This window comes from Myotis brandtii, unplaced genomic scaffold (assembly GCF_000412655.1).
Source record: "Myotis brandtii unplaced genomic scaffold, ASM41265v1 scaffold59, whole genome shotgun sequence".
NCBI lineage: Eukaryota > Metazoa > Chordata > Mammalia > Chiroptera > Vespertilionidae > Myotis > Myotis brandtii.
This window is the reverse complement of record NW_005370223.1, coordinates 285,742-292,001: the sequence shown is the minus strand read 5'-3', so window position 1 is coordinate 292,001 and position 6,260 is coordinate 285,742.

Genomic DNA, 6,260 nt, shown 5'->3' with positions numbered 1-6,260 from the left:
GTGTGTGTGAGTGTGTGTGTGTGTGTGTGTGTGTGTGTGTATGAGAATAGGTGGGAGTTCACACTATTATGCATGTAACCTCACTAGGGGGAGCTCTTGGCTGGCTGTTCAGAGGCTTGGCCATTGTCTGTAAAAGACAATTTTTCTTTGTTTGAAAATTTACAAATCATCAATGAAAATGCCACAGATCTGACAGCAGCTTTGAGGCTAAGCCACTGGCTTCCAGTTTGCCTTCAGGTGGGGACGGTGGTGGGTAACGTGTCTGTCCTCCCTGTACGCTGCCCAGCAATTATTCTTGTATGTTGCTATCAATGAACAGATTTCAGAGCTACTGTAAACATTTCTTTTCACCCAGAAATAGAGCTTCTTTGTAGCCCATTCCTTCTGCAAGACTCTCCACTAAAGCTTGATGATAACAATACAAATGTATAAATGTGCAAAAGCCTCCCCCCCCCAAATCTGAACTCAGATCAATTACTTAAATGATGATAGAAACGGGGTTACCATGAAGAACATCAAAATGCTGGCTTAAAAATTGAGAACTCTGTGACTGCAAATGCACCTGCTTAAAAGAGTCACCGGGGGCAAAAGGATCAGCGGAAGAGAAAGAAAACTTATTTGAAAATCTTTATAATAATCGCTTTTAGAAGGAAAAGAGAATATGTCAGCCCTAAGATAATGATGAAACTGGCGTGGACAATTCTGGAATAATTTTATTGTCCTTATTCTTTAGATGTTCTCCTCCTACCCCTTACCAGTTCTTTTTTTTTTCTTTTTAAATTGGAGGAAAAAATAATAAAGCAAAGCAAGTTTTTCCCCCTACCGTATTCCTTTCCTTTTTTCTTTAAATTGGAGGGGGAATAAAGCCAAGTGCTTCTCTCCCAACCATGTTCCTTTCCTTTTTTCTCCATTCTAATGACATTTGGCAGGCTCTGCTGTGTAATGCTCGACTGGTTTTATTGTTGTCTGTTCCCAGTGGGGAATAGTTGACACTGCTCTCTGTTTTCAATTGATATCCATTTTCAACAATATTGCTTTCTATTAGATTCCTGCACAGTTTGTGCCAAGCAAACTGAATATTTACTGGGCTGACCGCAAAGCGCTCAAATCAACAAACACAAGAATAAGCAAAATATGCGTTCTTAAGACCCAATGTTTTCAAATGTTCCTTTCGAAATCATTATTTTTAAGTGCACCGTGAGCTGCAGATGAAAGGATATTATGTTGCCACCTTTGTTAGCTCGTTTTATTTATTTATTTTCACACATTGAATAGCGGATTAAACATGGAAAGAGTCGTTGTTGCCTGCACTACCTAGGGAAGGTTAAAAGCAATTCAATTTTTCTCATTTAGCAATCCGTCCTTCTAAGCAATAAAGCATGTTTGTTCATTGCTTTTTAATGTAAGGGTAGCTGTAGTATCATATTGAGCAGAGTAACTGAGTCTGACAGACCAGAAGACAGACAACCATTTCAAGGCTTCCCCGGTGGTCAGGAGCTCTGCGTTAGAATAAAGGGGTAAAAGATGGACGTGAGCCATAAAGAAAGTCAAATGGCCAATGAAGCACATGAATTTTTCTAACATCTTTCCTCCAATTTGCTAAGCAGAGTTTTCATCATCCTAATCATAGACCCTCCATACATCAGAGTGAATCTGCCAGTCGTGGGCATAAATAAAAAGATGTTTGATTTTGAGAGATAGTCAAGAAAAGGATTAAAAAAATAGAAAAAGTACCTCGGGGACTACTGCAATATAGTTAAATGTATTTAGTTAATTTTTAAAATGCTTGTAATTCTTTTACACTAAAGTTGAAACCAACCACGATAGATAGAATATGTCTGCATAAAATTTATTGGTTAGGTTGAGGTAACTATTGGCAATTCAAACAAAGAAGTCTGTACGTTGAGGTGGAGTTGACTTCCATTAAAGGCACCGTTAAAAAATGTTACAGCCAAAATATACATTTTAAAATGACATTTAGATCACCAAATCCCCATATTACAGAAGATAAAAAAACCATTTTACAAGACTAACAAGCCACAGGAAAAAGACAGCGAGCCACATTTTCCATTTAAAAAGTTTTCTTTCTCACTTTTCTTTTTTCCCCTTCGTTTCTCCCATAAATATTTAAGTATCTACATCAGCAGCCTCATTTTTTTTTTTTTAGGCAGAGACTAATTTCTGTTACCATTTCTTATGTCCATGCTACCTGCTAGCTACTCTCGCCAAGCACGTTGCATACATACTGTTTGCCCCTCACCACATTCCCACACTCTGAACTCTTTCTTTTCCTACTTCTTCAAGGATGTGTGCATTGCAAATTAGAACAGAGTTTTTAATGATCATCTGCCATTGGAAGTATCTTAACTTAAAAAATGTGGTCAAATGGAGAGGCCTGGAAAACAGTGGCCCGGGTCTGCTCTGCCGAGTGGTTCTGGGAAATCTCTTACTCAGCGTCACTCTCCACCATCTGTGTTTCGGTTTTTCTATGTGTGTGCCAGGCGTCATGAAAACTGCCCACGGGGCCCTTCCTAGGCATGTTGGGAGGATTAGCAAGGGGCTGCGGACCTTCCTTAGCTCTTTGAAAGAGAGGTGCTACGAGAAATGCAAGGCAGGAGCCTTTCATGCAAGACATTGGATCTGTTTACATTTAAACGTCCGTTTTATTGAAATTACAGTTTTGCTTTGTTTGGCTCACACCCAGAGCACAATTAATCAGTAAGATCTCAATTAAAAATGTAATTTTTATCGATTCTAAGGAATGCCTGGAAGATGATGACGAGTGTGGAGGTAGCATAAAAGGCCGGTGTGAATCTGGGTGTTCTGGACGAATGTTCGGCCAATTCAGGTTTCCATCCAATGCTGTCACTAACCAGCTATGTCAAACTTGGCAGAAGATTTTTCTCTCCCAGCTTACTCACTTGCAAAAATAATGTACTATCCAACTGCCTCCCAGGGTTGTGGAGAGAATAATACTAAGAATGTATAAAAATATTTAGATGAATATAAAACATTATTTTTATGTATTCTGTGCTATTGGTGATTTTTGAAAGTGGGATGAGATATTCCCAAACTTTCTTCTTTCTTTGGCTAATTGGGATTGGGGTTCAGTGAAGCAATGCAATGCAGATTATTTAAAGAGTCGAGAACCCTATCTTTCTAATTATTCCCTACCCAGCTTTTTTAAAATTAGAATTTTATTGTCTTTCTGGTTGAGTATTGAGGCAGCAGTGAGACAGCTATTTTTCCCAATGCTTTGCTGCTGTAAAGCACCCGCAGATGGAGGATGTGTTTTACTCTTAATGGAAAATGTGCCTGATTTCTGACCCCAGAGTGGTTTCTCTCATGAACCTTGTCCAGATAAAACGTACAGTGTGCTCGCTACACAAATGATTTTCTTAGTGTTCCTTGCACCATCGCAACCCTCTCACAGCCATGACTCTATTTCCCAAGTGGTTTCAGAATTCAATTAGGCTTTACTTGATTCTCCCTCTTTCCAAATGTGAATGATTGTTTATCAAAGCAATGACCTACCAATGACAAAAGAGAGATCAATTTAATTGAGATTGATTGCTTTTGGAGAATATTTCATTTCAATTGGATTAGTAAGATGAAACTTCTATGTTCTTCCCATGAGGCGAAGGCCATCCTTGGGAAATAGACTTGAAGCAAGGTCACCTGGGAAGGTTGGTGGCTCATGGGATCTGAGATGGTCTTGGTGATGGATATTGTAGGTGTAGGTGCAGGGGTGTAAGTATTGAAAAGATAAGAAGAGATGCATTAGGCCAGAAAATAGACAGTGGAAGAAATCACAGTGTGTTCTGGGGTATACCACCATGTAATAGGATGCGCTGTAGCTCAGAGAATACGAAGCACAATGGTAGGAGTAGCAAGAGATCAAGGTTGTGGTTGTGGAGACGGCATTGTGGGGGCTTGGAATGGAGATCCGCACGGTGCTGGTGGCAGGGGTCAGAGCAGAATCAGGAGGTTGAGGAACTGGCACAGGAGGAAGAATCAGGAAGCTGGTCTGAACCAGCCCCTCACTTGTTTGTCATGCTAACTAAGGCAAGTAACTTAACCTGTCAAAAGTTCAGGCTATCCATCTGCCAAAGGAGAGTTTAAAGAAAAGGGCGACCTACAGGAAAGTTTGAAATAACAAGTTACATGAAAGTATATGTCAAAGCATTTTGTCCAAGTCATCAGACAATGTGCGAACATAAAGTCCTTTTGAGGCTGAATGTGAAGTTGGTGCAACTACAGAAGTGGGAAAGGCCGGCTGAAAGGGCTTTAGGTTTGCGGTCATGGCAACCCTCCCCAGTCCTTAGTCCTTAGGCTCCTCTGTGGGCAGCGGGCAGTTGATGTCTAGGCGGCCCACCCCGGCATCCCCTTGGTGGGCGCTGACCCTGCGGAGCCCGTTAAGGAGAAAGCGACCGTGGACACCTAATTCATGAAAAAACAAACACACACAAAACTGCTTTGGAATAGAGCTTCTGAGATCTAACCTCAGAACCTTAGCCTCAGGAAAGCAACCCGGGGGAGTCCACCCCCCCAATGAAGTGCCTTGAGGAGAAAGAGGCAGATTATAAAATGTTTCCACCAAGGAAGAAAATATTACCAGCCTGGAGACAGATTCTGTGAAGCCATAGTTTCGTTTCCGCAGTTGGCTGGATTTCATAAAATGCAGAAAATCAAACCAGAGGCCTGTTTGTGGAGTTGAGGCGTGACTGCATTTTTAGTTCTCTTAACTAAATAAATCCATCAGTTGACAAAGAGGAGAGAGTAGTGGATTCGACAGAGAAGGTATGATTGAAGACTTGAAGACAGGGTCAGTTCGAGATACATTGATCATAGTCTCATTAGGCTTGGACCAGAAAGAAAAATGAATTTTAAATGTAGGATGGGAGGGGCAGGATAGAAAGGGGACCAAAGAGAAATATTGGTACATTTTTCCAACAGGGTGATGCATAACACACAGATGAACTCAGACATTGAGAAGCAATTCATTGGTTAAATTCCTGACAAATACTGAGCCAGGGTACAATGTTTCTATCACACTGTCTGCCTTTCTCCCTTGTCCTCCTTATTAAAGCACCACGAACTAACTTTTTATCATGTAGAAAAGGGGTTCTACTCCTGGTATTTTTAATATTGTAAGGCAGCATAATATATTCTAAGTAAAGTCAAATAAAGTAAGGTTGCTGGAAGGGACCCTTACAAATCAGAGTGTGTGACCATTATTACATTGATAGTTCATCTCTCTGATTTAGTTGTTAAGAAGCATATATAAGCAATAAAAGAGCCAATTGCACATTTCATTAAATTGGAATTAAAGATGATCATCAAATTTAATTTTAGGAGAAAGCATAATAATCGACACAAAATTAGAATAACTGTTGTTAAAAACGTATATTTAGTCTTGAAGGCCCATCAGGTGCCTCACTGTTCTGTTCCTTGTCACATTCCATCCCTCATTATTTCTCATTTACACACTTAACAACTCAGTTCCATTCCTCAAACGAATCTTCCTTCTCCTGCCTGCTGAATCTTCTCTTTGCTCATATTGTCTTCTTTGTCTGCCTTCTCATTTCTCTTTTATTCTGTTCCTATTACCTCTTTCAAGAGCTGGTGGAAAGCTTTCTTAGGCAGCTCTCCTTGAGTAATCTGTTCCGGGGCCCCGTTCCTGTTTTTAGGGGAAATGGTGTTAGTTTTTGTCCATTGAGTATGATGTTGGCTGTGGGCCTGTAAAATTAAAATTTTATTGTCTTCCTGGTTGAGTATTGAGGCAGCGATGAGACAGCTATTTTTCCCAATGCTTTGCTGCTGTGAAGCACCCGCAGATGGAGGATGTGTTTTACTCTTAATGGAAAATGTGCCTGATTTCTGACCCCAGAGTGGCTTCTCTCATGAACCTTGTCCAGATAAAACGTACAGTGTGCTCGCTACACAAATGATTTTCTTAGTGTTCCTTGCACCATCGCAACCCTCTCACAGCCATGACTCTATTTCCCAAGTGGTTTCAGAATTCAATTAGGCTTTACTTGATTCTCCCCCTTTTCAAATGTGAATGATTGTTTATCAGAACAATGACCTACCAATGACAAAAGAGAGATCAATTTAATTGAGATTGATTGCTTTTGGAGAATATTTCATTTCAATTGGATTAGTAAGATGAAACTTCTATGTTCTTCCCATGAGGCGAAGGCCATCCTTGGGAAATAGACTTGAAGCAAGGTCACCTGGGAAGGTTGGTGGCTCATGGG